Source organism: Juglans regia, chromosome 10 (assembly GCF_001411555.2).
Source record: "Juglans regia cultivar Chandler chromosome 10, Walnut 2.0, whole genome shotgun sequence".
In the NCBI taxonomy this organism is placed as follows: domain Eukaryota; kingdom Viridiplantae; phylum Streptophyta; class Magnoliopsida; order Fagales; family Juglandaceae; genus Juglans; species Juglans regia.
Window position 1 is genome coordinate 30,779,435 of NC_049910.1, and position 15,750 is coordinate 30,795,184.

The window sequence follows — 15,750 nt, forward strand, 5'->3', positions numbered from 1 at the left end:
CTCAATCCTAATCCCAAGCCCAAGGACCAAATAATCTATTCTCATCTTGATCCTCATCTCATCATGGTTAGTCAGATTTTAGTTTATAATTTTTTCATTTCTAATATATGTTTGTAATTTTGATTTTTGTTTCTTGTTCGTAATTCTAATTTATTTTCCTATTAAATTTTTAATATTTTAGGTTTTAAGATCTCACAGTCTCAGAACAGATAGCACTAATTACATGTCTTTCCCACCCATGGCCACCCCAAATTTCAAACAGCTCACTTATTTGTATAGTTGTATTCAATGATTCACTTATTTGTAATGTTGCTACAATGTCCTTTATATGTTTGTGATTTTGTAATTGTTTTATCTTAATTTGTATTATTATAATAGCTTAGTTATGAACTTATGATTATTAATTTATTACTCAGTACTTCTGTAGTTGGTTGCAACTTAGTAGTATATTTTTTTATTATTGTAAATTCTTTTTTTTTTTTTTTGTATTTGTATTTGTATTTTATTAGTTAACTTTTGGGCCCAAAATAGTTCTAGGCCATTTTGGGCCCATTACTATTTATGGGCCTAGAAACATGTTCTCGACGATGGCCCATTTGGGGGCTGACGGATTGGGTGACCGCCCCCACACCCCGATGCCCAGACGGGGTATCCTGCCCCCGCAGACCTGGGGTCGATGATGGGGTGGAAAACCCCACCCCCCGCCCAATATGGGGGCGGGGAGAGGGCTACCATGCTACCTGCACCCCTTAGTTATAGGCACTAACAACTGAGAAAGCCCCTCTGAGACTTCATCTGCATTCTCAACTTCAGTAAACAACATACGAGCCACTCTGAGATGCTGCGAAACCTTCACCAGCGAGGGCACCACCTGGGTCTCTGGTGAAGACTCTCCCTTGCTATCTATCGGCGTTGTCTGTCCTAGTTAGCCTTGGGATTTGACGTCTGATGGTGCAACATCGACGATATCCATTTTGGGTTTTGCTGAAGAAGTGGTATGTTGTTTAGTGTAGTGTAGGAACACACCGTTTAATTGAGTCTGTAGTTTAGTGATTTTGTAATACGCAACATTTGGGATTAAAGACATCAAACTTTGCGTTTTGGTCTACTCTGATTTCCTTTGGCAGTCTGTGAGTCAATTTATCATTTCTCAAGAGAGTTTGTTACGTAGAGGAACAACCATAAGGGAGGGACGTACTGAGAGAGAAATCAATTGGGAAATTCCTAAATAGCTTAGAATTGTATGGAGGTTGAATTTTCCTCGAATAAATTCCTTATCAATACAACGTGACTCTTATGAGCCTTTTCACAAACACTTGTCATCCTTGTATTTACACTTCTTTACAGCATAGTTACTCACCAACCATCGTACCCCCTGGCTATTTCATCACTAACATGAGAATTCTAGCAACTGGTATCAACTTCCATTGATCCTATGGTTGATAACACTAGATCCAAGCATCAACAACAAGAAAACTTCCAACAGTAGATAACTGAAGTTCAACAACAAAATGAAGCTCATCGACAGTCTATACAAGAATTACAAGCTAATATAGAGATCCTAAATGACATGATGCGTACATTCATCATGTCCCAAAATCAACCATAACATCTATAGCAGCACCAACAACAACATCGCCAATACCGTGAACCTCAGTATGAGGAAAAAGAGCTACCATATACAAGGAGGGGCAATTTCAGAGGAGTTAGATTAGAATTACCTCATTTCCATGGAGATAACCCAACTGCTTGGGTCTTCAAGGTGAACCAGTATTTTAAATTTCATCAGACTCGTATATCTCACTGCATGCTCATGGCTTCCTTTCACATGGATGGGGAGGCTCTTTTGTGGTACAAAGAGTCTTTAGAGGGGGGCCATGTCCGTGACTAGGAGACCTTGACTAGGTCAATGCCTATTTGTTTTGGTCTGACAGCTTATCATTACGCCATGGAGGCGCTAACTCGATTAAAATAGACCAATTTCATCATGGCATACAAGGCACAATTTTAGGCCATTTCTAATCGATTGAGAGGACTCTTCGATATACATAGGCTGAGCTACTTCCACAGCGGGTTAAAAGATGAAATCCGCCTTCCCATTCAAATGTTCAATCCTATAAATTTGAATGCAGCATATGAGTTAGCGAAAATACAAAAGGAATACATCTTAAGTGCAAAAAAATCCAGCAAACCTATAGGAGGAAAGTCTAGTGAAGCAGCAGGAGTTGTGTCCTGAGGACTTTTCTCCAGAAGCAACAGTAGTAAGTGGCCGAGGCCCATGGGAGCCACTAGACAAGTATCCTCAACCTAAATGGATGAAAAATGTAAGAAATGATTGTGCTACCACTGCGATGAGAATCCAATGATTTATTTTTTACAAGCTAATGAAGAAGGGTTAGTAAAGGAAGAAGGCAACCAACTAGGTAATTATGTAGAAAAGGTTGAGGAAAACAAAATTGGAGATAAGGTGGAGGAACCTGAGATCTCCTTAGCTATATTTTCTGGCACACCCACAATGAGTACAATGAGACTGGTGGGCAATGCTAAGGGGGAACAATTGTTGATTTTGGTAGATTCGGGTAGCTCACATAACTTCATAGAATCAACTTTGGTTCCAAAACTTAAGATGTCAGTGGATCCTTCTGTTACCTTGAATGTTAAGGTCGTAAATGGGCAATGTTTGAGGAGTGGAGGAGTGTGCAATGATGTAAAGTTAAAGGTGCAAGGTACCTTGTTTCAACCCTATCTTTATTTACTTGATCAGCTGGTTGTAATGTTGTGCTTGGAGTTCAATGGTTAGAGACATCGGGCCCCATAACTTGAGATTTTTCTAAGTTGTTGATGAGTTTTATGCATGATGGGAAGTTGATTGAATTACAAGGGTTAAGGTTAAAACCATCGGTGGTGGAGGATAGCCACAAGATGTTCAAGGCAACTATGCCTAAAAGGAATGGAATTTTGTTACAAATTATGTCTGTTCAAGAGGATGGGCAAGGGTTGGAAATTTTGGAGGATGATGTCACACAATTGCTGGAAGAGTTTCACGAAATTTTTAATGAGACATAGGGGTTGCCCCCACCCGGAATCACGACCATCAAATAGCCTTTAAGGAAGGCACCCAACCCATCACTAATAGACCCTATAGATACCCTTATTACCAAACAAAGAAATCGAAAAAATAGTGACTGAGTTACTAAAATCAGGAGTGATAAGGCCCAGTTCCAGCCCTTTCTCTTCTCCTAGTTTGTTAGTTCGCAAGAACGATGGAAGTTGGAGGCTTTGTGTTGATTACAGGGCATTAAATAAAGAAATTGTGAAGGGGAAATTTCTTATTACAGTGATTGATGAGTTTCTAGATGAATTATTTGGCTCAGTGATTTTTTCCAAACTTAATTTAAGGTCGAGTTATCACCAAGTCAGGGTAGTATCTGAGGACACACTCAAGACGGCGTTTCAGACTCATGAAGGGTATTATGAGATTTTGGTTATGCTTTTTGGCCTAACCAATACCCCAGCCACCTTCCAATGGTTGATGAATGACATTTTTAAACCCTATCTACCAACATTTGTACTCATATTTTTTGACAAAATTTTAGTATATAGCAGGTCACGGGATGAGCACGTGGGACACCTAAGGCAGGTTTTATCTATGCTGCAGCAACATTGTTTGTATGCTAAGAGGTCCAAATGCCTATTCACAGTAAGGGAAATTGATTATTTAGGTCACGTAATCAGTGCTGAAGGTGTAAGGGCGGATAATTCTAAAATTGCTACTATGTTGGAATGGCCAGAGCCTGAGAATGTGAAGTCTCTTAGGTGACTCCTAGGGCTCTCAGGGTATTATCGGAAGTTCATAAGAAGCTATGGTCTTATTGTTGCCCCTCTCACTTTATTGCTCAAAAAGAATTATTTTTCATGGAATTTAGAGGCCAAGAAGGCATTTGAGGACCTAAAAAAGGCGGTATCTCAACCGCCGGTGTTAAGGCTACCAGATTTCAGCAAGCTATTCGCTATTGAGTGTGATGCATGTGGTATGGGGCTTGGTGTCGTGTTGAAGCAATCTGGACAGCCTATTGCATATTTGATGGCTCTTGTGACGGTTGTGCAAAAGTGGAGAGCCTATCTCCTTGGGCAGTCTTTCGTGGTTAAAACTGACCAACAAGCTCTAAAATGCTTGCTTGAGCAGTTGGTGGGGACTAAAAAACAACAAAAATGGGTGTCAAAATTAATGGGTTATGATTTCTCTATTGATTATAAAAATGGGAAGGAGAATGTGGTAGTCAATGTCTTTCTCGAAGGGAAGAAGAGCTAAAGGAGTTCTCCATTTATGCCATAATTTCATTTCCCACCCCATCATGGATTAAGGAGTTAAAAAGGAGTTACCAAGAGTCCATTCAATTAACTGAAATCTTGCAGCAACTACAGTCCAACCAGAATGTTCCTAAGGGCTTCTCATTATAGCAGGGTTTAATTATATAAAAAAGGGAGAATTATTGTGGCTCCTGGCTCGAAATTTAAAAAGAAGATTTTGCAATATGTTCACCATAATCCCCAGGTAGGTCATTCGGGTTATTTGAAGACATATCAGAGGGCTAAGCGAGACTTTTACTAGAGAGGTATGAAAGGGGGTATCAAAAAATTAGTGAAGGAGTGTGACATTTTTCAATCTATGAAATATGAGACCTCACACCTCGTAAGGCTCCTCCAACCCCTACCCATTCCATAACAACCCTGGTTTGACATTTCATTAGATTTCATTGAAGGACTACTTGTGTCAAAAGGGTTGAGTGTTATTTTTGTGGCCATGGACCGTTTCACTAGGTATGCTTATTTCATGGCATTAGCTCACCCCTACATAGCCTAAGTGCTGACTAAGAAGTTTATGGAACAAGTATTTAAACTCCATGGATTTCCTAGGTCTATGGTGTCAGATATGGATCCTATTTTTTTGAGTTCATTTTGGAGGGCCTTATTCCATCCTCACGAGTCCTTATTGGACTACAGTTCATCATACCACTTGTAGATGGAAGGTCAAACAGAGGCAGTGAACAAGTGCATCAAAGGTTATCTAAGGTGTTATGCTGGGGTTAAGCCCAAACTTTGGTCACAGTGGCTGACTATAGCTGAGTGGTGGTACAACACGACCTACCACACAGCTACTATGATGACACCCTTCGAAGTTACTTATGGTTACCCACCCCCAACCCTCCTTTCCTACATTCCTAGTACCATTTCTAATAGAGCAGTTGACCAACTATTAGGCAGCAGAAATCAAGTAATCAATGTGTTAAAGTAGAACCTAACAAAAGCCCAACAACATATGAAACATTTCACAGACAAGGAAAGGATATAAATAGAGTTTAACAAGGTAGAATGGGTTTACCTAAAGCTCTAGCCTTATCGACGTAAAACCCTAGATTTGAGGCATAATGTGAAGCTGGACCCCAGGTACTATGGGCCGTTCCAGATTGAAGATAAGATAGGCTCGGTAGCGTGTCGCCTAAAGTTGCCTAAGTCCTCTCGAATCCATGTGACATTTCACGTTTCTTGTCTCAAGCGTAAGTTGGGATCTTAGATTCAAGTGTTTCCAACTTTACCTCCCACAGATTAGCAAGAAGAGATATAACCGGAGCTAGAACAGATCCGAGAACACCATATGAAAAAGCAAGGAGATCGCATCGTTATCAAGGTATTGGTAAAATGGGTTGGGCTACCAGAAGAGGAGAGCAGCTGGGAACTTCTATGGAGGCTTAAAGCCATTTACCCACACCTTGTGGGCAAGGTGCTTTGAAGGAAAGAAAATTGTTAGGGACCTGTCGGCACTGGAAGTAAACCTAAGGAAGAAGATGAAGTTTGAAATGAAGGGAACTGAGATGAAATCGTGCAAAGGGAAGTGAAGAAGGAGAACTGGGAACGTCATCGTCTACCTTACTAAAGGGTAATGACAGGTTGAATAAAATGGATCGTTGTGTTGAAGAAGTGGTCTATCGTTTAGTGCAAGAACGCATTGTTTAATTGAGTCTATAGTTTAGTGAGTTTGTACTATGCAGCATTTGGGATTAAAGACATCAAACTCTGCGTTTTGGTCTACTGTGATTTCCTTTGGCAATATGTGAGTCATTTTATCATTTCTCAATAGAGTTTGTTACGTAGAGGAACAACCACAAGGGGAGGGACGTACTGAGAGAGGAATCAATCGGAAAGTTTCTGAAAAGCTTAGAATTGTATGGAGGTTGAATTTTCCTCTAAGAAATTCCTTATCAATACAGTGTGACTCTTATGAGCCTTTTCACAAACACTTGTCATCCTTCTATTTACATTTCATTACAGCATAGTTATTCACCAACCATTGTACCCCTAGGCTATTTCATCACCAACACAAGAGAATTCTACACTATATTTCGTGGAGATCTGATTGTCAAACCAAAAAACATATTTTAAGAATATACAAAATGGTTTTTTAGGGTTTTTGGTGCTAGCATTGTTTTTCTTAGTTCAAGTTCAGATCTATAGTTTGTTTTATATGAGCCTATTTATATGGAAAGTTCAATCATTTTCATATTTGTTTTTGTTCACGATACTTATGTGTAGATTCCAGGGTTCAACGATTTTTGTCCAAGAAAAGGAAAAAAAAAAAATTGAAATCTGCTTTAATATTAGCTCTAAGATTGTATTTTCTTATTTCGTTCCACCTTTGCCTAAGTAGTTTATCTGGGTCTGTTTTGCTATTGGTTTTTTGGTTTGTTTGGATGAGTTACAGAGATAACCAGGCATCAATGTTTTCTATGTCTGTGTTTCTATGGTGAGCATGTGTGCACTAACGAACTTTTCTGTTTTAAGAGCGAATAAGAGTTTAGGCACAATCTTTTCTGTTTTAAGAGCAAATAATAGTTAAGGAGATTGTGCCTTAGGGTTAAGGCATGTGCTATATTTTCAGTACTACATGCATCTTTTTAGCTTTTGTTCCTATTGGTTCTTTTTTGGTTAAGTATTATCTTTCTTGTTTGCAATTTTCTTGTCTATATTGATATTGATGAAGTTGACCCTCTAGAGATGGATCAACAAGCACCTAGCTATAACATTAATGGGGTAACAAGTTTCTTTCACCCCAACTCTTGTTTCTTTTTCCTTCATAAAAAAAGGTCAAAATACCACTGTTTTTAATATGATACTATCGCATTCTACTTTGGCTCGTGTTATATTATGGCTGGTTAGACATCTTGTTCTCCATGTTTAGCAATGCAACTGATTCAAATGTTTTATCCTTACACATGACTGCAAGGAGCTCAAGATTGTCTGCTGACTTTCATACTTTCTTGATAGGTTATTAGTCAAATAATCTATTTTAGTCCATCATCCTCTTATGAGAATTTTATGTAAGTTAACTGCGTTGAATTTGGTTTGTGAGTGACAACCTTTCTGTTTTGATCACTTGAATACTCCAAACAGGGGAAGAAGCAAGAGGTACAGAATTATTGAAGATAATGCCTATTTATGATGCAGTTTTTTCAATAAAGTCTATTAATAGTATTTTGTTATTATAGAGAAACTCTGTTATCGTGCATCTTGGGACAGGATGAGTTTTAATGCTCTGTAATTTTCAATGCTATTTATATAATGTACTTCTCCATCTATAATAAGTAGAACATCAAAATCAATCAACAAGTATTTTGGTTGAAGTTCTCCTCTATCTTTTACTTCACCTCTGTACTAAAAATACCAACAGTTGGTATCAGAGCAGCTTTCGGTCTTTGGGATATGATGGCTGCGCCTGGTTCATCTGCAACTCTTCCCATTTTTTCTGGTGAAAACTATGACTATTGGAGCATAAAAATGAAAACTCTTTTCCTATCTCTTGATCTGTGGGATGTCGTTGAAAATGGAGTCTCTTCAGTTGCTGAAGGCACGTCTGAAGGAGCTTCTAATCTTACCCAAGTCAAGTCTGATAGGCAAAGGGATGCAAAAGCCTTGTTTATTCTACAGTAGGCTGTGAGTGAGTCCATCTTTCCAAGGTTGATGAGGGCTTCTTCTTCCCAGCAACCTTGGGAGATCCTGCAACAAGAATTTCAAGGTAACATCAAAGTTAAAATTATCAAACTTCAAGGGCTAAGAAGGGAACTTGAAAATCTCAAAATGAAAGAATCTGAGAATATCAAGGAATACTGCTCTAGAGTCATTGAAGTAGTGAATCAAATGAGGGCTTATAATGAAAATATTTCAGATGAAAGGATTGTTCAGAAAATCCTCATAAGCTTGACAGAAAAATATGACCATGTGGTGGCTGCCATTGAAGAAGCTAAAGATCTATCTTCACTTTCTGTCACCGAGTTAATGGGCTCACTTTATGCTCATGAACAACGGATTGGCAAAAGGAATGAGGTGTCTTTGGAAAATGCATTTCAATCCAAAGTTAGTCTAAACAATCAAAAGCAAAAGGAATTCGAGAAAAAGTTCAAGGGCACAGCCAAAGGAGGAGAAAATTCTCAAAAGAAGAAGGGATAATTTTTACCTTGTGGTGTTTGCAAGAAGACTAATCATTTGGAGAAAGATTGTTACCACCGGGGCAAGCCACAATGCTCAAATTGCAAGAAGTTTGGGCATGAGGAGAAAGATTTCCGGTTCAAGAACAAAAATCAGCAAGCAAATTTCACCGAGGACAAGGAAGAGCAGTTGTTCTATGCTTGTCATGTTGCAGCCGAGCAAAGAAGAGAGTGGTTTCTCGACAGCAGGTGTAGCAACCATATGACACCAGATGGGAACTTATTTTCTCAAATCGATAAATCTGTATGTGTTAAAGTAAAGCTTGGAAATGGAGATTTGGTGGAGGCAAGTGGTAAAGGTACGATTGCCATGGAAACCAAGAAAGGGACTAGATTCATAAAAGATGTTCTTCATGTTCCTAGCCTTGATCAAAGTTTGCTAAGTGTTGGGCAAATGATGCAAAATGGCTATTCACTTCACTTTGAGGGAGAGCTATGTGTCATTCTTGATTTGAAGAAAAACAACCAAGTAGTGGCAGAAGTTAAAATGCGAAATGGGAGAAATTTTCCCATTACTTGGCAGTACCCAAGAGCAATGATGGTCAAATCTGATGAAACAACTCTTTGGCATCAAAGATTTGGTCATTACAACCTAAATGCCTTAAGGATGTTAAATCAGAAGAACATGATAAGAGATATGCCTTTGCTGGACCAAAACATGCCTACTTGTGAAGGGTGTATGATGGGAAAGCAACATAGGCAGCCATTTCCATCAGGAGAAGCATGGAGAGCAAAATCAAACTTGAGCTAGTGCATACTGATCTGTGTGGTCCCGTGAGGACACTCTCTCAAAGCCAAAATAGGTACTTTATGCTCTTCATTGATGATTTTTCAAGAATGACTTGGGTTTACTTTCTTAAAGAAAAATCAGAGGCTTTTAGTGTTTTCAAAAACTTCAAATTGTTGGTTGAAAATCAAAGTGGTCAAAAGATGAAGATGTTGAGAAGTGATAGAGGGGGTGAATTCAACTCAAGTAAGTTTGATGAATTTTGTCAAGAAGAAGGGTTGGAACACCAACTGACAGTTGCCTACACTCCACAACAAAATGGAGTCTCGGAAAGGAAGAATAGGACTGTTATGGAGATGGCTAGGTCCATGCTAATGGCAAAGGGCATTCCAAAAAAATTATGGGCTGAGGCTGTTAATACAGTAGTATATGTGCTAAATAGATGCCCCACAAAGGCATTGAAGGATATGACTCCAATCGAAGCAAGGAGTGGACACAAGCCAACTGTCAGTCACTTCAAAGTATTTGAATGTTTGTGTTACATTCATGTACCTGAACAAAAGAGACACAAACTTGAAGAAAAGTCAAAGAAAGGGATTTTTCTTGGGTATAGCTCTCAATCCAAGGGATACCGGATCTTCAATCTCAAAACTCAGCAGCTGGTCACAAGTAGAGATGTTCAGTTTGATGAGCATGCAACCTGGAAATGGGAAGAAGAGCATGAACCAGATCTGACTCTTAGTGTTCCAATTATCGAGCAAGTTGAGGAAGAGCTTGAAACATCAGCTCCAAATGATCAACCTTCATCACCATTCTCGGTTTCAAGAAGTGACAGCAACTCTAGAAGTTCAGCAGTTTCATCACCTGAGACTTCTCCAAGAAGATTCAGGGCATTAAACGAAATATATGAATCTTGCAACTTCAGTTCCATAGAGCCTGAAAATTATGCAGCAGCTTCTAAAGAACAAGTTTGGGTGGATGCAATGAAGGAGGAGATTAGAATGATTGAGAAAAACAATACATGGGAGCTAGTTGCATATCTTGACAGCAAGGATGTTATCGGAGTTAAGTGGGTATATAAAACAAAGCTCAACCCAGATGGTTCTTTAAACAAGTGTAAAGCAAGATTGGTTGCAAAGGGCTATTCACAACAGGCTGGGATAGATTTCAATGAAACCTATGCACCCGTAGCTAGGTTGGACACCATCAGAACAGTAGTTGCACTTGCAGCTCAAAGAAGTTGGAAGATCTCACAACTTGATGTAAAATCAGCTTTTCTTAATGGAGAACTTGAGGAGGAAGTGTATGTCCCAAAGGCTTTATGAAGGAAGAAGGGAAAGTATTTAAGTTAAAAAAGGCTCTCTATGGGCTTAAACAAGCACCCCGAGCTTGGTACAGCAAAATAGATAGCTATTTTTGTGATCATGGCTTCAAGAGAAGTGTTAGTGAACCTACACTTTATGTCCAACTCAAAGGTGAAAGTTTGCTCATTGTCTCACTTTATGTTGATGATTTAATTATAACAGGAAATAATTCGGTTATGATTGAATCATTCAAACAAGAGATGATGAAAACATTTGAAATGAGTGATATGGGACTAATGCACTACTTCCTTGGAATGGAAGTATATCAAGAAGGAGGCATTTTCATTTCACAAAGGAAATATGCTCTTGATTTGCTCAACAAGTTCAATATGGCTGAATGCAAATCAGTAGCTACTCCTTTGATAGCAAATGAGAAATTGAAAAAGGAAGATGGTGCAAAAGAAGCCGATGCAGCACCATATAGGAGTTTAATTGGAAGCTTACTTTACTTGGCTGCCACTCGGCCTGACATCATGTATGCAACTAGCCTTCTCTCAAGATTCATGCAATGTCCAAGACAAATCCATTTTGGAGCTGCTAAAAGAGTGCTGAGATACATTCAAGGCACAAAGGATTTCGGCATTTGGTATAAACCAAGTTCTCATTCAACTTTGACTGGTTTTACTGATAGTGATTGGGCTGGTTCTGTGGATGATATGAGAAGCACATCCAGGTATTGTTTTAATCTTGGAACTGGTGTGTTTTCATGGGGATCTAAGAAGCAAGGATCTGTAGCACAATCCACAGCCGAAGCAAAGTATGTGGCTGCTGCTGGAGCTACAAATCAAGCTATTTGGCTGAGTAAAATTCTCGAAGATATGGGTGCAAAACAGCAGCTGCCAATTGTGATTTATTGTGATAACAAATCAGCAATAGCTATGGCAAAGAATCCTGTCTTTCATAGCAAAACTAAACATATTGCAATCAAGTATCATTACTTGAGGGAAGTAGAAGCAAAAGGAGATGTGAAGCTGAAGTTTTGTAAGTCTGAAGAACAAGTTGCTGATATTTTCACAAAGGCACTTCCAAGAGACAAATTCCAGTTGTTGAGGCTCAAACTTGGAGTGTCAGAAAAATGCATCAAGGAGGAGTATTGAAGATAATGCCAATTTATGATGCAGTTTTTTCAATAAAGTCTATTAATAGTATTTTGTTATTATAGAGAAACTCTGTTATCGTGCATCTTGGGACGGGATGAGTTTTAATGCTCTGTAATTTTCAATGCTATTTATATAATGTACTTCTCCATCTATAATAAGTAGAACATCAGAATCAATCAACAAGTATTTTGGTTGAAGTTCTCCTCTATCTTTTACTTCACCTCTGTACTAAAAATACCAACAAGAATCACTTGGAGTTTTGGAAAAGACAATCACGAATGTTCTAACTGTATTAGGACTAGTGCCCACAAGTTACTCAGAGGTACAGAAAATTCATGTTAGAAGAGAGCTCTTTGTTGCAAAGTTCTACTTTCTACTTTGCACTTGCAACCTCTACTAAAATTTATCTTTTCTTTACCAATTCACATATTTTCTGAGTTGGTCCTTTTGTCACTGTTTCTCCACCATTTTTGCACTTGTTTCTTAATCATTTCCAGATATTTAAATAGTTTTGGATACCGCACTTCTTATATCCCGATTGTTGTTATCTGTTTTAGTACTTTATAGTTAATATTTGCTTTCTTATGCTACAAGTTTTGTAGCAGATTAGGAAAAAGGCTTTGAAGCGTGCTAAGTTAACAAAAGACCAAGTTTTGGAAAAAATAGAAGAACGGACGGCAACAAGAAGGAACAATGAGTATGAAAAGTCAGATGTAATTAGGAAAGATTTAGTTGCTGTTGGGATTGGTCTTATGGGTAGTGCTGATGGGACTACTTGGGATTGCTCTTAGCCATTGTAGTTTATTGTTGTGTATTGGAATTTGATTAAAGCAATGTATGTGTTTTGTAATGATCTTAGCAAATTAGTTCAAACAATGTAATTTGTAGTGAATTGCATCGTGTATGTTGCATGCATTTTACATGATGAATATGGATTTTTTTTCTTTTTTTACATGCATTTAGTTAAAAAGTTAATTAGTTGTTTATATTTTTATTTTTCTACATTTAGCTATTTTTTACATAAATTTAGTTTTCCATTTTAATATATTTTTAGTTTTCTACATTTTTTTCTTGAAAAAATTGTAATAGAATATAGGCTTTTAGATTAAAAAAAAATGCTTTTCATTTATATTGTTTTCTTGAAAAAAAAAATGGGTATAGCCCGGAACTTAGATTTCTGAGTTTTAAAAACTCAGATTCAGTCGGGTTTCAGCCCAGGTCTGTAACTGGGCTAATCCAAGTCGAGTTCTGGCCCGGGTTTATAACTCGGATTTCAAGCTGGATATACCCGAGTACCCGGTCCGCAACTCGGGTGAACAAGCTTAAGGTCAAGTGACTTTCGCCAATGGAAGGCCTAGTCACACCCCCACCTTTAGCTCTCCTCAATGGGTTGAGTACTCACAATGGCCTTCCCTCTATTTCTCCCATGGCCTGAAGCCCAAAACTTGTGCCCCTTAATACCTTTGGGCCACCCGCCCTTTCATTTTCTTTTGACGACCCTACTGCTCAAGGCCCATCAAATCGTGCTAGGTCCCTTGGGTTCTTATTGATTCCCATGGGTTGAAGCCCATCATGATTGCCTACAACCAGATAGGGCCTAACATCATTCATAAGTGCATTGCCTAGGCCCATAGCCTTATCGTTCTCAACACAGCGTATTAGAGCAACCACTTTCTCATGTAGGTCTATCAGTTGGGATTGATTGTCCTTAAGAGTAATGTGCACGTCATCGCATGCCAAAGCGACAACGGGCCTACCACCACCAACCTTCCAGTGCACACAGTCTGTACTAGTAGTGTGTCAGGCCATTTCCATCCCCTGACCTTGTATGCATCTCATTGAGGTTTGCTGTTGAGTTCTACCACCGTCGGCCCTTCTACGCCGCACGCATTTATTATATTTGTGAATGCACCTGCATTGTCATCTACACCAGGGTCTCCCTGTACAATCGACTTTGTGTTTAGGTCTCCATCCTCGATAGTACCTGTGATACTCTGCCTGTGCTACGAGACATGATCCCCTCCCTCGAAATGGTGTCCCTCAATGCATCTACAATCCTCCTCCACCCAGTCCCCTCCATATCTTCCAGTATAAAAATAGAGTTTCGCCTCCCAGCCCCACTGTACTCTACTGACACCATGTAATGGTCATTTGCATTTGAGCACCTCTATGCAATGAAGCTCCTAGCCCCTCCCTTGTTATGGTGTAAAAATCCTTCATCCCCCCTTCAAACATTCCTCCAAAACTTTTGCAAACCATTGCACTGCTACCATCCCAAGTTGACCTTCACTATCTACCAACTACTTTTAATTATGAGCAAGGAGCTTCCTTCCTTCCTCAATAAGAATGCTTTCGATTCTATAGCTAGATTTCTTCTGAACCCCATCTTGCACTACTACCCCTACAACTCACTGCTTAGTCATGATCTCATAGCTTAAGCCCTCCAGGCCTCATCGGAGTTTTTGGTTGTACAGAAACTCTAATTGTACGGAGAGAAAACTTTGGTTATACGAAGTAGAGGTGTACAGGACCGCCAAAGCACGAAACCAGCCGGAAGCGACAAAGAATCGGTCGGCGGTCGAGAGGAATTGAGGGAAAATCGATATCAGCAGTTCAGCACTGGTTTAAACCCCTGGGAAATCGCTGAACCGGCCGATCCGGTCTATTAATATTTTTTTGAATATATGTATATAAAACGGCACCTTTTCACTTAAATGAGTGAAACGACATCGTTTTAGAGGCTGGAAGTTAAAAAAAAAATAATAATAGAGTTTGGCTTTTAAGCCAAACGGGGTTGTTTCAAAATGACTTAATAACCCCCCCCCCCCCCCCCCGGACCCCTCTTCTTCTTCCCCGCGTCGTCTTCTTCCTTTCTGCAACTCTCTTATTCTCTTCCATGGCAGCGATGGCGTGAGGCTTCTTCCTTCTTCCTCAGTTACTCCTCCTTCACAGAAGATGCCGACAGTAGATCGAAGACCGCACCGATGCACGTCGAGACCGATATGATCGATTTTCTCTCCCCAAACCCACGGTTTCTGCCAGTTCCATGGACCCATGGCAGATGTCGGTGGTGTATCGATTTTGCGCCGAACCCATCGGTGTACAGCCCTAATACGGAGAGAAGCTTTGGGCTTAAAACTCTTACCTTCATTCATTTTACCCCCGGTACTAACAATGTGAAAGTAAAGGTTAATTTCCTAAAGTTGGATATTTCTTATGCTTACATTTTAGTCAACAACTCATTGTCTTTCACTCATCCAACATTAAAAATAAAATTGATTGATGTTGGTTGATTCCTAAAGTTGGATACTTGCAAACTCGTTTATAAAATCCTCACAAGCCTCATTTAACAATATTGATAATATCTACATATCTATTTAGTATAAATTAAAAAATATTCCCATCACTCATTTAATTCATTAAAATTATGAATTGATGCTCTCAATCCTAATTCAGTTATGTGATACCCCATGTGATAAGTGAAGGTAGGTGGTGTATGAGATCTCCATTGTTTGAGAATGAGAAATTATTGCTTTTTATAATATTTCAGTTATGCTTTAATTGTATCATTAACTAATCATTTTGGAGTATAAGCTATGTGGCTCGAGTTTTCCATTGGAGCATTACAAGTTATAAATTTAGAAGGCTATTTCTGTGAGTCCTCGAAATGGGATGATGCCGAAAAGAATTTTTATCCAAACATTAATTGGTCGTGTATTAGCAGATGATATATATATGGGCCCACGATGCATTTTCGTTAGAAATCAAGATATTGGGATTGGACTTGTCAATCGATTCATCACTTTTCAAACACAAACAGTATCTATTCAAACCCCCTTTACTTGTAGGAGTACATCTTGGATCTGCCGATTATGTTATGGCCGAAGTCCTACTCATGGCGACCTGGTCGAATTGGGAGAAGATGTAGGTATTATTGCGAGTCAATCTATTGGAGAACCAGGCACTCAACTAATATTAAGAACTTTTCATACCGGCGGAGTATTCACCGGAGGTACTAC